Source organism: Protopterus annectens, chromosome 1.part0, assembly GCF_019279795.1.
Source record: "Protopterus annectens isolate FY-2018-M chromosome 1.part0, PAN1.0, whole genome shotgun sequence".
Taxonomy (NCBI): domain Eukaryota; kingdom Metazoa; phylum Chordata; order Ceratodontiformes; family Protopteridae; genus Protopterus; species Protopterus annectens.
Genome location: NC_056725.1, coordinates 695,230,246 through 695,251,926, shown reverse-complemented (window position 1 = coordinate 695,251,926; position 21,681 = coordinate 695,230,246). Strand labels below are relative to the sequence as shown.

The 21,681-nt window shown below is 43.6% G+C and overlaps 1 protein-coding gene across 1 annotated transcript in view; it reads right to left on the bottom strand.

Moving 5' to 3' along the window:
• Window positions 1-21,681, bottom strand: part of LOC122794098 (microtubule-associated proteins 1A/1B light chain 3B) — a 329,470-nt gene that overhangs the window by 306,934 nt on the left and 855 nt on the right. The gene's annotated exons all lie outside the window — the stretch shown is intronic.

Here is a 21,681-nt window from a genome sequence, read left to right as displayed (position 1 = left end):
CAAGGAGAAGGTCACGGTCAGCTGCTTATCAGGTGCAAGGATCCGTCAAAATACGCACGCACTCAAGTCACTCAGCAACAGTTAACATTACAACTCTGTCATAGTACATGCTGGAGTGGATGACTCAAGTCTTACCTCTCTGGACTACATGAAGATAGACATGACTAAACTCTCAGATTATGTGCCCCAGGCAGGTATGTCCCTAGCCCTATGCAGCATTCTACTTTCACCTAGGATGATGCCATAATACAGACAAAAAATTATTGAGTACGATAATTGGCTTAACTTCTGGTGTCATTCCAGGGGGATCCAGTATCTGTCAGCCTGGGAAAACACGGTTGACAGTCCATGCTGCTTTACCATAGGTGGCCTTCACCTGTCTCCTCAAGGCTTTCGGATACTGGCAAAGACACTTGCCTTCCCAATAGTGCCTTTTTTAGGCAATGTCCAAACAAAACGTGCGATGTAAAGAAATCCACTAAAGACAAACTCAAGCTCATGCTGCTTAATGCTACAAGCTTAAACAGTAAACTGCTCTCCCTGGAAACACTCCTCACCTTGGAAAATGCTGATGTCTGTGCAGTCACAGACTTGGTTCAATGTCACAGCGAACACCCCAGCCATACAAGGCTATAACGCTTTTACACATTCAGACACCAAAACGAGAGTGAAAGAACCAAAGGTGGAAGTGTATCCATCTTCATTAAATCCAAATACACACTGAGACTAGTGAAACAGTAAGACTCCCTTGAGCTTCTCTGGGTCCAGATAACTATAGGCAAAATTCCCTTCCACACCATCTCTAGCTACAGGTCCCCCACCATGAACCAGGAGAAACACACTGCCTACCTGGACTTGCTAGAGTTGTTCAGTATACAACCAAACACCTTGGTCATGGGAGATTTCGACTATCCTTCCATCCATTGGGCGACTTACACAAGCACATATGCGCTCGATAGAGGTTCCTGGGCTTTGTTGATTCAAATGCCCTGGAATAGTTGGTCCACATCCCCACAAAGGGGTCAAATGTCCTGGATGTAGTGCTCACCAACATGGGGGGGGGGTCACTGCACTACCCACTGTGTGTTGCCCTCCCTGGTAAGGTCAGACCATATATCTGTCTCGTTTGAAGTAAAGATCAAACCTGACACCCCCACAGGAGTAAAAAAAAAAAAAACTAAAAAATGTCTCCAAAGCAAACTACTGCCTACTAAGTGATAGTATAAACAGTTTCAAAGCCTCTGCCAATATAGCCAACAATGACGCCTATGTAGAGGAGTATGCACATGCCCTATATAGCCACTTAAACAAATGCACTGACTCGGCTATACCTAACAGGAACAAAACCAGTTCCTCCCGAAAAAACAAGCCACCTTGGTGGACTGTAAATATGAACAAGTTACACAACAAAAGAAAGAAACTTAACAACAGGAGAGAACTTACTCAATAGAGGAAGAACTCCCTGCACAACTTGAACAAGCAAATCAGATATCTTGTAAAATCCTCTAAGGCTAGTTACAAAACTAAATTAGCATCCCTAGCTAAAGACGATCATAAAACATTCTTTAACTACGTCCTCAACCTAAAAGGGAATGCCCGACTGGGTGCCAACCTATAGGGGACAGTACCCCTCAAACTGAACCTGTGGAAATCGCCAACCTGCTAGCCGACAGACTTGGTAAGAACCTCACCTCCCTAGACCCACTAGACATACCACAAAGGTTTCCTGACACCAGTCCTCTACCAAACATCACCAAAGAACAGGTCATACAAGCACTCTCCAAGGCCAAAACTATGACCTCCATGGAACCAGATAACATCCCAGGCTGCTTACTAAACAATCTAAAACAAGACCTACTAGAATCACTCAGCACTCTAACCACAGCCTGAGCACTGGCTTTGTTCCAGCAGAGCGGAGAACAGCAACAGTAATCCCCTTGCACAAAGGGGGTCCAGCAACTGACCCTGGGAACTACTGATCCATAAGCCCAACCAGCCTTATCTGCAAGGCCATGGAAAGAATCATCATGGACCTCATCCACAAGCACATAGGCAGCCTTCAAACTGTTGACCTGACCTAGTTTGGTTTCGTCAAGGGTAGAGCTTGCTTATTGAACCTGGTGGACTTCTTTGAGAATGTTAAAGCCCTGGATGAGGGGAAAGCAGTACATACCACCTATCTCGAATTAGCCAAGGCCTCTGACAATCTCCCACTCAGGTATCATTAAGAAACTCTTCCAGCTGGGGGATTAACCCATACATCACTAGATGGGTTGCCAACTGGCTCACTGACAGAAAGCATACAGTCAAAGTTGGGGAATCCACCTCAACTGGTATGCCAGTTACCAGTGAGGTACCACAGGGATCCATGCTGGGCCCTTTACTGTTTGAATCTATTTCTCTGAAGTCTAGGCAAAGATCGATGACCTGTGGCTTACCAAGTTTGCAGTTTACTGTAAACGGGGCAAATTTACCGAGTCCCCCAATGATATCAACACATTACAGAAGGGGCTGAAGCAGACAAAATGACTGGTGCCAAAGCCACGGACTAAAACTTAACACAATAAAAAACCTCATTATCCCCTTTGGCAAAGAAGTAGCCCCTGCTAAGTATGATACAGAAAACACCCCTCTAAGCTCAAACTCAGTGGTGCAAGACTTGGGAACACAGGCTGACAGCAAGCTAAACTTTAATCACCATGTGTCCATAGTGGTAAGAAAAGTCTTCTACATTACGCATCTAATAAGAGCATCGGATTCGAGACTAGGGAGGTTATAACTCTGCTGTACTCGACCCATATTAGACACAGTTAGTGAATTGAGTATAATGCTCCCTTCTGTATGTACCTCACCGGAAACCTGCAGCAACTGGAGAGACCACAGAGGTTTTTAACCAAGAGAATCCAGGGACTCCAAAACATGACCTACATGTTGAAAGCCCTGTCACTGTACTCTGTATCATATAGGCTGCTGAGAGGTTACCTGTGCCTGGCCTACAGAGCAGTCTCTGTCCTGCCTTAATGTAAATGCTGCACATCCACAAATCAAATAGGACAAGAGTAACTTGCTCCAGGAAGCTCAACCCAGCCTGTGACATTAACAGAACATGCTGAAGAGAGACAGATGCATCTCCCAGAGACTGCTGCTCCTCTGGAATAAGCTCCCACTCCACGTGAAACAGAGCTCCTCAATGACCTTATTTAAGTGCAACCTTGACAACTGCACAGGTGACCATGACCATAAATTCACCCCAGGGGAGGCACCTATGTCCCTCTTGGACGGGGCAGTCGGTGCTGATCATAGAATCGCACTGCTAACAATGACCATTTAAGTATGATCAATAAGGGTACTTGGGTTTTTACATAGCTAGGCTTGTAAAGGCCCTTAGACCACTAGCCTAGTAACCTCATACGAAACTATAAGGCTATTAGCAGTAAAACAAAACAATTTTTAAATTTAATGTAAGATTAAATTAAATACAAAAAATATTTCTTAACTGCTGCAGCCCCACGGCACAGAAGGATAAAACCTTTAATGCTCCCCAGAAAATCTATCTTTGATTAGTGGCATGGGTACTGTAAGACCTGCAGGGGGAGGATGTGATTATTTAATGTAAGAATAAATTAAATACAAAAAATATTTCTCAACTCCAGCAGCCCCATGGCACAGAAAGATAAAACCTTTAATGCTCCCCAGAAAAAAACATCTTTGATTAGTGGCATTGGTACTGCAAGGCCTGCAGAGGGATGATGTGATGTCTTAGTGGTCGACTGTTGTGACTACAGTGTACAGGGTCCTGAGTTCAAGACTTATAAGCGTGACTGGCCAATGTTGGCTTACCCATCATAGGGGAAGAGACATAGCCTAGCTCACTGCAACAAGAAGCATATGAGCATGGCAAGCTTTGTAATGCATAAACAGTGAGCTGCTTAAACCAGAGTTAAACAAGCATCTCCCAAAGGCAGTGATTGAAAAACTGGCAAGACAGCCATGAGGGAAAGGGAGTTAGGGCACACAATCTGGCAGCAGCACAATACTGCACTAGCATCCTTGATCTCCTCTGGAATTATTTGGCCCTTAGGAGGCTAAGGCGGGTCCAGTAGACTTGGTGAACAAGGAAAAGAGAGAAGCAGAAGGCAGACAATGGTCAGTTGTAGTGAAGGAGGAAGAAGAAGAAGAATAATGCAGTGCCTTAACTTGAACTAAGGAGCCAAACTTTTTAATAAAACCCTCACTAAACTACAAAAAAATGCATTCAATAAATTTGTCGTCATAAATACATTCAGTCAAAATTCACCTCAGGAATACAATTTAGAAACATTCATTCACATACAAAAATGTAGCAGAAATTGTCACCACAAAAAACAGCCCAAATTAAAATTTACTTCAGAACTACTTAAAGCCTTGGATGACTTGTGAAATGCAGGAATATGAAGTGTCGGAGACTTTCTGAAGGCAGAAGCAGAAAATAATGTGTCTGGTTTGGGACTCTCAGGCAAGAAACTTCACTACCGGAGAAACTGAAGAATACAATACTTTATCTTTAACACAGGAGTCGCCACATCAGAGCTTTCCCCAAGCTTCACTAGTGGCCATCTTGAAGATGGGCACCAACAGAGGAACTACCTGTAGGACTGTTGGGTAGCCTTGCATACCTTCTGAAATGTCTTCTGCAGACAGGATTACAGATTACTGGGCCTCCCCATGGCACACATTTTTCAGGACTTCCACAAATTTGTTGTCTATGGATGGGAGGAATGCTGGAGAATCAAGCAGCAGGAGATTCCCAAGACTAATCAATTGTGCTTTCTCTTGTATAATTCCTTATTGAATATTTTCAGAATTAGACAGTATACAAACAAAAAGACATACTTTTCAGACCTGAACTTACAATCGGGAGACGTAGAACAAATTAAATGTCTCCTGATTGCAGGATGATAATGGCAGGGCTAAAAGTTCAGACAAAGATGTATCCAGAGTAATTGCAAATGCTTAAGCTGTAATGTTGTATGGTGTCAGAGGGAACCAATGCAATGATGACTGCCGTCACACTGGACATAATATCAAGGATTGTTTAAAGTTCAGACAAATAATCAGTACAGAATATTCCTGGTCTGAAATAGAGGGAGAAAACCCTAGGGCACTTGGGCAGCCTATGCTTTTGAGTGGTGGAAAACTCACACCTTTGGGAAGCTTCAAGTTTTATAAGAAATCACTGATATGAAACATAGTATGTGGGAGCAAATCTTAATTCTGTCCCTCATTAAGAAAAAAGAAAGTTGGTGATAAACCTGCAGGGCATTCCCCCTTCTCCAGTCAGTGTTAAGAGAGAGATTATAAACCCCTTAACATCCACAGCCATAACAGGTTAAAAAAAGGATGACAGAATGACAGAAGTTTCTTAGGTTTCCATCTTTTTATTTCCTTTTCAAGCAGTTCAAAAACAGATGAGGCAAACCTAGGCCCAGGAAGTGGTTAAAATGATAATTAATAAGAAAATTCCTGGAAAAAACGCAACATTTATAGCTATAAAATCATAGTTAATCATAATTCAAAACAAGAAAAATCCAGTTAGGTTATTTAATGAAAACCACCAGAAATCTCTGCAAAGACCACAATTGGTAACTTGTGACGGCCTAGAACTATACCAGGCAAAGCATAACAAAGCAAAAAAAAATAAAATAAAAAATCTGGGCAGGCAAGCCGCACTGGTGCGCAATGATTTAGAGAAGGTTCTTGTCAGCCTGGAAAAAACGTTTTCCCTGCCAAATGGCCCTAATGCCAGCTGACCCCAGTCCTGCAGTTACCCATGATAGGCTCTCTCGTACCATATCTCCTGTTCCACAAATACACAGACCAAATGGTACAACCGTGAAGTGTTATTACAACTCTCACATGTCACTGTAATGTACACTGTCATATGCTGCTTTCGTATCAGTAAAACAAATCTGTGCAAGGATAAAGACTCTAATATTTCATAGTAAGGATGGAATTTGTACTGTTCATCATACATTGCAGTTCAAATACAGGACAAAATCTTACCAGCACTCTAGAATAGGCATTCCCAAGAAGGTCAAGTAGCACTGATCCCTCTATAAATTGAACATTTACTCCTTAGCAACCCACCCTTTTTGAAATAGAGATTATGACCCCAATATACCAATACAGACCACCCTCCGTGCAACAAAGAAAAAGGTTAACAGACATGACATCTCAGCAGTATTCAACATGTTAAGCATATCTGTTTGTATATCATTTTCTCCTACAGCATTATCAACACAGAACTGTAAAGATAAGGACCGAACCATGTTAACAGCCTCATGTACAGACATGGACCTAATCTCACCAACTGATTCTGGCACTGCTTGTCAAAAGAAGGTGTGTCCATCACTTTCAGAAACTCCTCAAAGAGTTTCTTCCGTTTCACAACAAAGCTACCCCCACTTGAGGTTCTCACTCAATTCTTGATGAGAACAGCCTGAACAATGCCACATCCCATGGCTGAAGTTATCAAAAACTTCACTAAAGGTCATTCAGAAGTAATTTTCCAAGACATCACCAAAGACCTCCCCTATCCTAACTTTCTTGTCATTGACTACTACAACTACCACCTTCTTACCCTGTCGGTACCTAAAACAACCCCTGCTAGAATCGTACAGAAGGGCTTCTGGCTTCCATTACTGCTGGACCCCACCAATGGGCTCTAAGGTTACTTTCATGACAAGCATGTACTACCTTCAAACCTCAACTCCTTACCACTGTCTTAACTGCAAAGTTGTTGAACGGGGGTCTAATCAAACTCCACCACCCTGACCTTCCAGCACAGAGGACAAGTGTTTTCAGATACAAAACTTGAACTTATCCTTATCCAAGGAATATGCTGGGCACTGCTAGGTCATCTTCACAACACTTGTTTCATGGTGTTGTCCAGCAGCCACCCTAGCCATCCAGCCCAACTCACTACCACATACTGATCACTTTGGTAGTTCAGGACCTCTCCCTCAGCACAAAATTGTCTACAGCATATGGCAAGGTTTCACTTCTGATGACAAAGACAATGATAATCACGGACGTTTAGTCCAAGATGTTCTCGTATGGTCTGCACCTCCCCCCCTCCATAACCTCTGAAGGACCTTGCTCTGATACTTACTCTACCTGTAACCAACTAGAACATTCATTCTGTAGTGGCAGAAACCTAGTATCCATGGGCTAAGCAACAGCCTTACAGCCCATTTGTTCCTATCCCGGAAGTCCAATCTGCTGGTCCATACATCCAGCAGTGATAATCGTGTGGTAGGCCGCAGGCCAGCCTGCTGGTCTTGTGCAGCAGCCTACCTTTTCCTCCCATTAGGTTCTTCCTTAACTTGCTATAGCTGTCTGGATAAGGGAGAGCTGTGTATTTCCCCACACACCTACATCCCCCAGCTCAGAGGAGCACATGTGCTGCTAGCCGCATGAACTTGCCCAGCCTCTTCTACTGGTGATCGCTAACCTTCCATTGTGTGTCACCAGTGTGGGAGGCAAAGCCATCTACCTCCATCTAAGCTGAGGTGAGCCAGCACTGGCTACTCAAGTACATCACCCCCACCCACCCATTCCCTTTAGTACCCATGCTGCTAACTGAACCTAGGTCACCTGTAATGTAATTAGGGCTTCATTCCTCTACACTGCAGTGCTGTATCCCAGTACCAAGGACACTGAATTCAAAGACATTGTTCATCACAGGCAACTTCTGACTAGCAGGAAGTCTAAACACGGCTGTCCTATTTCACACATGGCCATAGGATAGTTGTTGGTAAACTCCACCCTAGGCTTGAGTAAGGTTTCCCTTACTCTATATGATCAATCATAGCAATCAAATTTAAAGCAAAAAAAATGTATGGGGGACAAGTCTGGACTGCATAAGGACAGAACTCACTAGTATACAGCGGGAGTTGCCATTCCTCTATAAATATTTAGCAATATCCTAATTTGAGCAGTGTGTCCAAATCTGAAATGCATTACATTAGGGCAAGAAACTAAAAAGCAACCATGAAACCCTGAAAACATTAAATCTGATGATGTCAACATTAAATCTGATGTTGTCAATCTTCATTCCATCCTTGACAAATGGGCTCAGTTCCGATATCGGAACCAACTCTGCCATTACTACAGCTCGCGCCAGCCAAACACTCTCGAGCTTTACCTCTAGCCAGAATCCCTGTTCCAGAATCCGTGTCTCTCAGGTTACCTCAGATCTCATCTGCCACTTTCATAAACAGTTGCGTATTACTTTTGAACACTACTAGGTTTATGTAAAATTTTTGTCCTTTTCTTGCAGTTTCTGTCTATATTTCCCTATCTTACTTCTTGTTACACTTAGTGTACTACTACTAGAATTATTATTGATACTTTTCCCACATTTGTGCACTTCCCCAATATCTCTCTCTCTCTCTCATGTCCTTTAGCTTAAATATAAGAATTTAAGCATAAAACAATATTTTTTCTGATCTTGCTTTCCCTGTTCCTTGTGAAGTGAGACTTCTTTAACAATTTCTCTATAACTATTTTTCACTGCTTGTCATGGCTGAGAAATATAAAGGCCCCTCTGTCTTCAAAAAATGCCAGAAGTGTGGCCATAAAATTCCCTTGTCAAGATTTTCATGCACTATGTGTATACTGCCTTGGTCCACATCACTTACAGGAATATTGTAGAATTTGTCATGCCTTTAGTCACCGTGCTCTAGTGGAAAGGTGTAACAAACTAATTTTAAAAGGACTTTTGCCATCAACTTTTAGAGAAGTCTTATCAACCGCTGATAAAGCTAAAACAGATATCTCATCTTCCTTCTCTACTTCATCTACTGAGAAAGTTAAAAAAATGCAGTTCATTGGTTCCAACCTCCCCATCACTTCCGAAAGCCAAAAAATTTGAACAGCTTGGTTCCAACTATTCCATTGGCATCAAAAGCCTCTGTTTCTGAGTCTTTGGTACTGACAACTTCAGTTTCAGCACCAACCAATTGCGAGCCCTTCAACATCGAAGGCCTCCACACAGGATTTGGCTTCTGTTCCACTGACTACGACTACTAGACCTAGAACATCTTACTCCCAGTCAACTGATCCTTTTGCTGGGGAATTATCAAAAGTGTTTTTGCAGAGGCCTAAGTCTCCTTCAGATTCATCCGTCTGCTCCACCAAAAGCCTCACGGAACTGGAAGTGGAGAGGCTGGTGAATAAATTTATGGGCTAGAGGGCTTTCAGGCCCACTTTCAGTACCAATTCCTTCTGGTCTTGGTACCAAAAACATCCTCCTTCACCCGGTTCATTACTCCCACTCTAACCTTTTCAGAGATCTTAGAGTCTTCTGTTCCAGTTCTCCTGGCACTGACAGTGTCGGCTCTGGAGTTGCTTGCTTCTACAGAGTCGACAACTACCCTGAGCTTTTCAGTTATCTCAGAACTGAAGACCTTCTACAGCAATAGCTGCCCTGTCAGTTCCAGTGAGCAGGTCTCGACTCCAGGCTTTTCGGAACTGTCCCTGCTCCCTGGAGCTTCAGCTCAAGTCAGTTTGGTTCTGGCTTCAGCCTCGAGGCCTGATTCTTTGAAGCGGGAAGTGACCCCGGTCCTGAGGCAGTCTTTCTCAGTTCTGGGTTCCCTTCACTCTTCAGGGGGACCAGCCTTCGAGGCTATGCAGAGAGCCCTTACTCTATCAGAGATTCAGTTGGTAACTACCCCATCAGAACAGGTTCCCCCCTCTAGTTTTACTATTCCACCTGCCTCTCCACAGGGACGGCAGGTACTGAAGCCTCAGGTGTCACAGCCACAGGTACGGTCATCCTCTGATACTTCCCCAGATTATCCCCCTGAGGAGGTTCCACAGAAAAAGAAGTGCAAGAGGTAGCAGTTGGATTCCCCTCAAGAATCAGTTGCTGAAAATACAGATTTTGATGAAGGGGAGAGGTTCCCCATGGTTACCCCCTGAAGAGGTCTCCTTTGGAGACATCTTGGAAATTCTGAAGCACAGGGGTGGCTGTAAGCCCCCAAACCCTTCCTCTGAGGAGTCTGTCTACCTGCAGGTATTTGGCATCTAGCCATCTACCACTTGGGTGACTCCACCCACTGATTAACTCATTCAGTTGATTAACGAACTTCACCATAATATCTCTGAACTATTTGGCACATTTCATCAAACTCCAATGGGTTCTGATCAAGAAATTATCAGACACCCTGGCAGAAATTGTAGCTGAGGGAGTCCAACAGAAAGTGGCTTCTCAGTTAGCCACCCTGAAGTTTGTGTCCAATTCATCCATGAGGTTGATAACACATACAGCCAACGGGGCATCTAGAGCAGCAGGTACAGATGTAGCCATTAGGAAACACTCCTAGATGCACCTTTGTGATTTTGTGGAACTATTCAAGCCTTCTTTCGTAAATGCTCCCTTTGATGAAACATCTTTATTTGACCCCAAAGTTAAAGAAAACTTTATCCAGGTGAGAAGGACGGAAAAACCCTTTCTGCTGTGGGCATATGTTTTTCCACCCCCAAAAAGTCCTTTTCCAGGAACCAAAAGAGTTGTGATAAAATGTGGTTAAAAATATCCCAAGGGTCCTTCCAGGACACATGTAGAGGCACTTCCCCTAGGGGCAGAGGGGGGGAACCAGTATGACAGACTCCGCCCCCACTGCAGAGGTGGTCCACAAAACCAAGGCTTCAGAGATTCCTTCCCAAGCAAGCCCTTTCAGAGCTCCCGAAGGGAGACCAGATTGCCTTCCTCTGAAGGCAGTCGGGGGATGCTTATCCTTGCACCTAAACTCCGCCCCCACTGCAGAGGTGGTCCACAAAACCAAGGCTTCAGAGATTCCTTCCCAAGCAAGCCCTTTCAGAGCTCCTGAAGGGAGACCAGATTGCCTTCCTCTGAAGGCAGTCGGGGGATGCTTATCCTTGCACCTAAACTCCTGGCAAGATATAACAGATTCCTGGGTGCAACGGATCATATCCAGAAGTTATACCATTCCCTTTTCTCAACATCCCCCTTTTCGGAAACAAATCCCAAGTGTTCCGCCCAATCAGAAGGATGCAGCAGTTCAAGAAATCCAAAAACTGCTGGACAAAAAAAAAAAAAAAAAAGAATCATTTTACAAGTCCTGCCAGACCAAGAAGGATCCAGAACTTACTCAAGATTCTTTTTAGTGCCATAAGAGGACAGGGGACAGGAGATCAAATCTGGATCTCAGTGTACTGAACAAACTGGTTCGACAAACAAAGTTCTGGATGGTCACGGTACAGTCTATTCCGCCATTCCTGAAAAAATATGACTGGATGTGCTCAATAGACCTTCAGGATGCTTATTACCACACAGATGGACAAACACTCAAGAACGTTCCTCCGCTTCTGACTGGGAGCCAGTCATTACCAATTCAGAGTATTGCCCTTGGGACTCGCCACAGCCCTCAGGGTGTTCACCAAATACATGGCAGTAGTAGCGGCTCACTTGAGACTACAAGAATCCAAGTGTTTCCCTATCTAAATGACTGGCTCATAATCGCAACAACCAAGCATCAGCTGATAACAGCCAGGGACTACACCCTCAGCACTTGTGCCCAGCTGCAGATAACAGTAAATCTAGAAAAATCACATTTAACCCCAACACAAAACTTACTTCATAGGGGCAGTATGGGATACTCAGACAATGACAGCTTCTCTTCCCCCAGATTGTCACCAGAGAACTGTAGTTCGGGTTCAAAAGTTAATCCTCAGGATTAAAGTTCCAGCACGTTTAGTCTTGCAAGTACAGGTATCCATGACGGCTTCTATAACTCTAGTGCCACTAACCAGGTTTCACATGAGAATTCTTCAATGGCTACTAGCTTTCCAGTGGTCCATACTTTTATCACAAAAAGTCATGATCACCAAACATTGCAAGACAAATCTTCTTTGGTGGATACATTCGCATCAAGTTATTCATGGTCGTCCCTTTGTCTTTCCAGAGCCCACCACCATAGTGAGCACAGACACCTCCCAGATGGAGTAGGGGGGCATTACCTGAGCAAGACAGACCAGGGCACCTGGTCCTCTATACAGGCCAACTTGCATATCAATGCTCTACAGATAAAAGCAGTGCTTCTCGCACGGCAGACTTTTCAGACAGCGCTTCCTCAATGGACTATTGCAAATCAAACAGACAACATATCAGTAGTTTGGTACATCAACAAACAGGGAGGAACCAAGTCTTACCCCCTTTGTCGAGAAGTACTCAGAGTGTGGCAGTGGACAATTTCTTCCAACCACTTTCTAATAGCAACAGACATACTAGGGAGCTCCAACATCATTGCGGACCAGCTGAGCAGATGTATTCTTCAGCCTCATAGGTTGATACTAGGCTATCTGCCCTAGGGCATTTATAAGCCTAGCCAGAGTGTGTTTGGCTTTCACCACCCTTTTAGATTAGGTGACTGTGCCTCTGTATAGTAGGTCACAGAAGATAGCCCTTTTACGGTTAGTTTACTGTGCCTCTGTCTAGTAGGGACACAGAAGAGATCCCAGGGGCAAACCTACAATCTCCCATCGACTCGTCAAGATTTCTCTTGAAGTGGGTCATTGAGGGGCTCTGCCTAACATGGATTGGGATTTTGTTCCAGAGTGAGGGGAGCCTCTGGGATATGAATCTGTCCCTCCAGCATGTCCTATTTATTTCTGTGCTGAGGTTTAAGTCCCTGGAGCGTGTAGCTCTAAGGGATTTGGATTTCCTGAGGTGGAGAATGTCCATTAATTCTGGGTTGGACATGGCTTTATACGTCAGGCACAGATCGCCTCTGAGTAGGCGGTAAGCAACTGACTAGAGCTGGAGTTTCTTTAGCCTAACTGCGTAGGGCATCTGTTTGAGTCCCTTGATCCTCTTGGTGAGATACTTTTGGGGTCTTTCCAGTTGCTGCAGGTGTCGGTTAAGGTACATCACAAATGGGGCATTGCATACAATTATGGGCCTGATGAATGAGGAGTAGAGGGGCACAATGACCTCTCTTGATCTAGATGTGAACCCTTGCGTGATAAGGTGGGCTATATGGAAGGTCTTTTTAACCACTTTGGCAACGTGATTGTCAAAGGAGAGATTGCTATCTACTTGGGTCCCCAAATCCCTAATTACTTCTTCCGTACTTAATGGATTACCACCTATGTGGTAATTTGTGGGCACTTTGTTTTTCCCAAAGGGGATGACTATGCACTTTTTGGCATTTAGCTTTAGGCCATGGCTCTGGCACCAGTTATCCGTTTCTATGAGACCCTTTTGGAGGATGTTTGTGTCAGTTGGCGAGTCGATTATGGCACCCAGTTTGCAGTCATCTGCAAACTTGGTCAACATAATCCTCCCGTGTTAGCCTGTACCTCAGAGAAATACATACCGAACAAGAGAGGTCCCAGGACTGAGCCTTGTGGGATGCCACTTGTAACTGGTTTAGAGTCTGACATGGCACCTGCAATTCTGACTATGTGGGTTCTATCCCTGAGCCAGTTTGCAACCCATCTTGTGACATAGGGGTTGATATTTAAGCTGGTAAGCTTATTTATGATGCCCGAGTGGGGTATTGTGTCAGAGGCTTTTGCGAGGTCCAGGTAGACTGTGTGGATTACCTTCCCTTCATCTATGGCCTTGGTGACTGTTTCAAAGAAGTTGACCAGGTTCAAGAGGCAAGATCTGCCCTTAACAAAGCCGAATTGGGTAGGATCCAGTGTTTGGAGATTCCCAATGTCTTTGTTTATGAGTTCCATGATGATACGTTCCATAGCTTTGCAGATCAGGCTAGTCAGGCTTATAGGGCGATAGTTTCCGGGGCCATTGTGGCACCACCTTTGTGGAGTGAGACCACTGTTGCTGTACGCCATTCCTTGGGTACATATCCTGTAGTAAGGCTGAGATTGAACAGTGACTTTATGTGAGGGTTCAGTTCTTCTTGGAGCTCGTGTAAGATGCAGCCCGGGACACCGTCCAGTCCCACTGACGCTGTGTTTTTTACTTTGGAGAGGGCAGCTCACACCTATGCATCTGTGATGTCAGGGAGGCTACACTCTGTTGGGATAGACATTTGCTCTTTTTGGGGGGAAGGGGGGAGAAGTTTGCGATGAACCTGTCTGCCAGGATGTTGGCAATGTCTGTGGGTTCAGTGTATTTTTTTGTCATTTTGCACTAACTCAGAGCATATCTGGGAGTTGCCACCCAGGTTCCTGACATAACTAAAGAAGGCCTTGTGATTATATTTAGCGTCTTGTGCAATTTTTCTTTCGAAGCTGGCCTTAGATGATTTTATGAGGGATCGTAGTTTCTTGCTAGTACTGATCAGAGATGCCTTCCCTTTTTGGGATTTTGCTCTATCATGTAGTAGCTTCCTCCTTCTGTTGTATAGCTTATTTATGGCTGTGGTCCACCAGACAGGTCTCCTGCCTTTGGAGGAGTGAGTCTTGGTTTTATTTGGGATAGCATGATCCATGCATTCCTGTAGGTGTCCACAGAATGCGTTTGTAAAGGATTTGCGGTTTGGGCCGTATTTTCCACTGGCCTGGGGGCTTTGAAGGATTCCACCTCGGTTTTGAGAAGTTTGAAGTTTGCTTTTGAGACGTTCTTCACCGTGGTTTCCTTGGCTGGTGGTGGGGACGGGATATGGATGTCCAGTGAAATTAATTTATGGTCAGATCTTACCAATGAGGGGTATACCTCTGGTATGGAACATAGAGTCCCCATGTTGGTGATGATCAGGTCCAATATGTTTTCCCCTCTTGTGGGAGTGGTGACCAGTTGTTCCATAGCATTCGAGTTTAGAAATTCTAGGAACCGTTGGGTGAGGGTGTTGGAGCTTGAGTAGTGCTCCCAGTCTATGTTTGGGTAGTTGAAGTCACCCAATATAATGGTGTTTGGAGAGATCTTCATATTCTCCAGTGTTATCAGGAAAGCCGAGTGGGGTTCCTGAGTTTGGGAGGGTGGTCTGTAACAGGCTACAAACTGAAAGGCAGTTTTGCCCACTGTTAGTTGCACATGGATGGTCTCCGATGTTTCATGCAGTGCCACTAACCTGGATATGTGGGTATCTTTGATGAATATGGATACTCCCCCTACTTTTGTGATTCGGTCCGAGTTTTGGGGCAGAAAAGCATGGTAGGAGGTATAACCTGGTAGTGCTGGGGTGCTCTCGGGAGCCTTGAACCAGGTTTCTGTTACTGCACAGATATTGATATTCTCCATACTGAGGAGAGCCTCGAGTGCGTGCATCTTGAGGTTTAGACTTCTGGCGTTGAGCAGCAATACCCTTACTTTCTTTTTCCTTGTGTTGTCTATGGAGGTGGGTTTGTCTTTTGAGCCTTGCCTAAAAAAGGCACTATGGGGGTGGCAAGAGCCTTAGCCAGTACTCGAAAGCCCAGGGATGACAGGTGCAAGCCGTCCCTAGCGAAGCAACGTGGCTTGTCGAGCATGTCATCCCAGGCTGACAGATACTGGATCCCCTTTGAATGACACCAATACTTTAGCCAATTGTTAAAATTGATAATTTTGTCTTTATACTGTGGCATTATTCTTGGTGAGGGTAAGATGCTACTCAAGGTCAGGGTCATACCGGCCTGGGCTACATGATCAGAGAGCTCCTCTATGTCTCTTTTCATGTAGTCCAGGGAGGTATGTCTCAAGTCATTCACACCAGCATGGACAATGACGGAGTCATATTTGTACTTGCTTTGGAGTGACCTGAGGGCTTGTGTTATTTGGCCGATCCTGGCGCCCGACAAGCAGCTTACAGTGACCTTCTCCTTGTTCAGCCTGGTGAGTGGGACGTCAAACTGTCTGACAATAGAGTCACCTATTACAAGTGTATTAGGTGTGTTGTTTAGCCTTAAGGGCTGTGACTGTGTGGCACACTGACTTTGTGAGCTATGTGATCCATGGGTATTGTTGTGGGGTAGCGGTTGCTTGGATGTCTGCTTTGGTGGTCTCTGCTGCTTGGGCAGATTTTTATTTAGAGCCTCCGAGTATGTTTTTGTGCGTTCATGTGTTTGGTTTGTTACTGCGATAGGTCTATGTGAGACTGGATTTGTGGTGTGTGTGGTTACCTTCTCCTCCTGACTGACTGCGCCAGTACTGGGTTGAGAGAGCTCAGCCTCCAGTTTGGCTATATAGTTGCATCTCTCACATATATTTGAGCTTGTTGGGAGGAGGAGAGGGTGGTCTGTGTACATAAGGCAGTTGTAACATTGCCTCAAGATTCCCAGATTCACCAGCTGGACTGGAGAGTAAACCCGAAACTGACTTTTGGACATGCCAGAATAGTATAAGGAACTACTTTTTGACTGATCAAAAAGGACCAATAGGGAGCCAAGTACATAAACGGAGTATAAGAGGGTGTAGTGCTTTAGTTTATTAGTGCTTACTTATAAGATTACTTATACGAGCAACTGCAGGGCTTTAGAATGAAAATCGAGTGCTTACTTTGAGATTTAGAACAGTTCTAAGGGAAAAAGTGAACAGCAAACTTTGTGGAGCCAGGAATAGTTTAAACCCATTTAAGCGGCACTGCCCGATGCTGCGCTATGCGCAAAATTGTGCAAAACCGCGCAAACGCAGGTTTTAAAGCAGGGAAAGAGATAGGAATTGACCCAAAATGGCCAATAAGCTACTAGTTTCAGGGCTGAGACCACTCGTCCAGGGACAGATAGGCTGCTCAGAGCTCCCCACTCCCACTGATGAACAGAGAAGCTTCCTCCTATCCAAGTAAGGATATGGGCAACACAGGAAACTATACCACAGTCCAGAATTCAGCAAAACCTGAAATCTGGACTAATCTAGTTCAGCAAAGGCATGAAAAGAGAATATTGCTGGGGTTTTTTTTTTGTTTTTTTTCAGGAAACAGCAGAAAACCACACAGAAAACACTGTAAATGTTATAAACAGGCTAGCGCACTTTAGTGTGTAGCCTACAACAGTTATACAATACAAAAACGACTTAAATTAATATAAAACAAGTGCAAAAACTGTAAAAAGCAGAAGGCAAATGCAATTTAAACTTTTTAAAGCACAGATCAGTTAGAAATTCGCTTTTTAGTCGGGAAAAGGCAGTCGGAAAAAAAAAACAGAGAAAAAAATACTTAAATCTGGAAAAGTCTCTCTCTTGCCTGTATCACTCTGCAGGACACCACGAGGAGTTGTGCAGAGTTGTATACTCGCGCAAATGCGGGTTTTAAAGTAGGGAAACTGAAAGAGATAGGAATTGACCCAAAACGGCCAATAAGCTACTAGTTTCAGGGCTGAGACCACTCCTCCAGTGGTCTCTCAATCTGAAAGTGGCAAAAATTATTTTCTGTCTTTGAGGTCAACCTTGCTGCAATCTTTTTGCATTCCCCTCAAACAACAAATGCTGTAACTACTTCCCTTAATTCCCCCTCTGGGAAAGTCACCAAGGGACACTCTTCTCCATGACTGCCCTGCCCCCCCCCCCGGTTTCCTATATGCCTTTCCACTTATACCCCTAATTCCAAAATTTTTACACAAAGTATGCAGGTTGAAAAGTACAGTGATCCTAATTGCTCCCTTTTGGCCTCAACAAATTTGGTTTCCCTTTCTTTGGCCTCACCTAACTCAACAGCCCAAGATTCTGGACCCAGCGCCAGATCTCCTGTCCTATCTGGATGGTCTTGTTCACCCAAACATTTTGAACCTCTAGCTTCCTCCAGTTCCATTAATTGCCAGGCATCCAAATATTTCCTCCCCAGTACACCACATTATTTTATTGGCCCACAAACCTTCCACTAGAAAACTGTACACCAGTAAGTGGAAAAAACTCACCTTCTGGTGCCTTTGAAAAACAAAAAGATCCTTTTACAGAAACATGTGTTGGATTTTCTAGCCTTGCTATTTAACACTGGAGCTTCTTTTTCCACTATCAAAATACAACTGGCTGCTATTTTTAATTTTTATAATGGCTTGGATGAACGGTCCTTAGCCTCTCATAGGCATTGTAAATAATTTCTAAGAGGCACTCTTCTGCTAAAGCCTCCATTCAAGGAACCAGCACCTCCCTGGGACTTGAACCTAGTTCTTCAGGCAATGACACATTCTCCCTTTGAACCTTCTACAGATTATGACCTAAAGTTTTTATCCTGGAAGACATTCTTTTTGGTAGCCATTTCCTCTCCCAGAAGGATTTCAGAGATTCAGGCTTTATCATCTGAACCTCCTCACACTGTTTTCCACAAGGATAGGGTATCCTTGAGAACTGACCCTTCTTCTTACCAAGGTTGTCTCACAGACAAACACGGACCAGACCACTGACTTACCAGCTTTCTTTATGAGTGGTTAGGGAAGAAGACAGCACCTTGCACCTTTTAGATGTCCATAGACAACTACAGGTCTATCTTCACAGAACCAAAGACATATGACAATCCAGTTAATTATTTGCTTCTTTCTCTAGTGCAAAGTTGGGCAACGCAGTCAGCAAAATTACTCTTTCCAAGTGGCTGAAAGACTGCACTTCATTCATTTATGATGAGAATAATTTAACCTTGACCAAACCAGTCAAAGCAAACTCTACAAGGTCTACAGCTACTTTAGCTGTCTTTCAATCCAGAGCTTCAATGGATGACAAATGTGTTGCAGATACCTGGGTGACTCCCCATACCTTTATTACTCATTATAAGTTGGACCGGGTCTCAAGGGAACGATTGTCCTTTGGCTTGATAGTGCTCAGGAATGTCCTTCCATGAGTCCACCCAGGAATTTAGGTAGTTGGTGACTCTGTCCCATTTGTCAAGGATGGAATGAACTTTGACAACATCAGAAAAAGAAGTTATGTACTTACCATAACATTCCATCTGTGTTATCAAATCTTCATTCATCCTTGACTTCACCCCTCCACCCCCAACCTAAAAGCTTTTTGGTGGAGCGATCTAAGTGACCTTATACTGTTGCCGGGTTAAGGATAGTAGATAAGGCATCCTCCTGACCTACCTTTCAAGTATCTGTATGTATATGTGTATTAACATACGCACATATACATATATATTATACACACACACACACACATATACATACATACATATATATATATATTATATATACGTATACACACACACACACACACACACACACACACACACACACAATGTGAGTGTGTGTGTATATGCACATATGTTTTACGTTTCTATGTCATTTTTGCAAACTCAATCTAAACTAACTGAGGCAGAGGGATTCTGGGTAGAGGTAAAGCTTGAGAGTTTTTGGCTGGCGTGAGCTGTAGTAATGGCAGAGTCGGTTCCGATATTGGAACTGAGCCCATCTGTCAAGAATGAATGAAGATTTGACAACACAGATTGAATGTTATGGTAAGTACATGACTTATTTTTAAATGCAAAACTGCAGATTTAACAACCCTCACACACTTTAATGTCTCATGCTCAAAATTCTCGACCACCACTGAAAGTTTGGGAAGCCCAAATTCCTTAAGCCAGAAAACTGGATGGTGCATTACTGAGACCATGATGAAATCTTGAACTGGATCTTGAAAACAGACTTCACCACAAAGTAGTTGCACATTATTAACTCATAGCTACTTCACCAAAACATGAAATTTTAGTGGTGGAGGTTACAACTCATTGATTACAAAAGAATAAGTTTTAACTCTCAAAATTCCCAAGTCACACAGAAAATCATTGCTAGCACTGTTCTCTTACACTGGCATCAGTGATTTATTCTTTTCTTATTTTTCTGTGGTTGTGTTACTGTGGACCCAGTACACACTTAGTCTCACTTAATGTGGGGTGAAGATGCCTTGGCTCATACTCTCTCTCTCACATGCACTTGATATTTTTTTCATACAGACAAGATTACGACCAGTTGATTTTATCCGACAATAAGCTCGTCTGGATGTAGCTTCATGAATCAGAATGGAGTCATTATTAGCTACGCCATGGCAGCTTCTGCGCAAGAACAACTTGTGAAAACTAACTTTGCCATGATGAACAACCCTAATGAAAAAAGACGTTGTTCTAAAATGCTATTAAGAGAGAAATACAGAGACAAACTGGGATGTACAGTAGAGATGACATGACAACTCCCCAAACTGCTGAAGGAGTAAGTACATCTTATATAAGCCTCTAATTCCACAAACTGCTGGAACAGGGTTGGCCAGTAGTTTTTAAAAGTACAGTACCTGAGCAATCCGTGTCCAAAAACAACTTGCTAAACAAAGATGTGCAAACACTAAACTAATGTACCTTTTTAGAATAATACCGCCTTCCTTCTAAAAATGGTCATGGAGAAAGCACATAGCTCCTAAGGATGTCTCACCACTGTCTCCCAATTGTGGAGAGACTAAGCATTATTCAATAAAAGCAGTACCGTGTCAGCATACATAGATTCAAACAACATTGCAGGAACAAGACTTATCACTCCAAATATCTTCTCAGTGATAAATTTCTGGACTCAAGGATGGAGTGTTCTTTACAGATCTCAAAAGGTGCTTGAACTATGGGATTACTAGCAGGTGTCTGACAACTCTGCCATATATAAGCAGTACATCACCATCTGTAACTTGATGATTATCATGCAAGCAGATTGCAAGTACATAAACAGGATTCCCTTTTCAGGTAAGACAGGAGGAAAATATAGCCCCTAACATACACTAAGACCCACTCAAACTGTGTTCAAGCTGGATGGGTAGGTCATCTACCACCCCCTCTGCCAAAGCTGCCTCTATAAGTAACAAACACAGAAGTTGGGCTTTGTGCCCCACTCCAACCCACGCCCCCCCCCCCATATATACACATACAAACTTTCATTTTGTTTACATTTAAAATTCACATGCCTATTAAAAACGTAGTACAAAAAGGTTATGTGTGTTCCCATTTTGAGGTTCTTGTGACATCATCCCGAAGACTAATATGAAGTCTCAAAAGATGTAACGGAAAATGTCCGTGATAATGCACAGCGCTTAAGTGCCTGACCGAAAAGGCTTATTTCAAACCGCAGGAGCTTGCCATCACTACAACCAAAGCGGTGAAATAATTTTCTCCAGGTATGCCGGCTGAAGGTAACAGCTTGCCTACAGCTAACAGCTCTCAACCTGTTACCTCCTGAACAAGGTCAGAAACGATCTCTAATACTTAAAGCAAATTTTTGGACCAACATCCACTTTCAGTAAAACAAGATATACTTTCACTGTAAATTAAGTGTCAAGCATGTATGATACTATCACCACTGTTCTGCCACAGAACTGGGAAGAAGAAAACAGCCAAATATGCAACCAAAAACAAGGTCAGTTGAGAGGTACTACGTTCTCAAACCTATTTTACGAAGAAAAATCCGTTACTTGCTGCATCGAAATATATTTCGGCTGGGAAAAAGTTCATACAAAAACAGTATCTGGAGAGACTACAAGTCTGTAGCACAAAAGCTTCCCCGCTTCCAAATGCGCAGCGAAAGGTATATCTTAAGAACATTAGTGCAAAGAAGAGAAATTTTTAGAGAGATGAATAAATAAAGCCAATGCATGACAGTCTACAAGCCTACCTCCACCCCAAAATAGGGTGCCAGTCCCTCCTCTTATCTGACGGAAGATCTCCGTCACTGCCAAGATGAAGTTCAAAATGTCGCCTATAAAAAAAGAGACAAATACTTTGGCCTACTCCCAGGAATTTAGAATTTCGGTGAACTCTCAATAATTGCCATCGA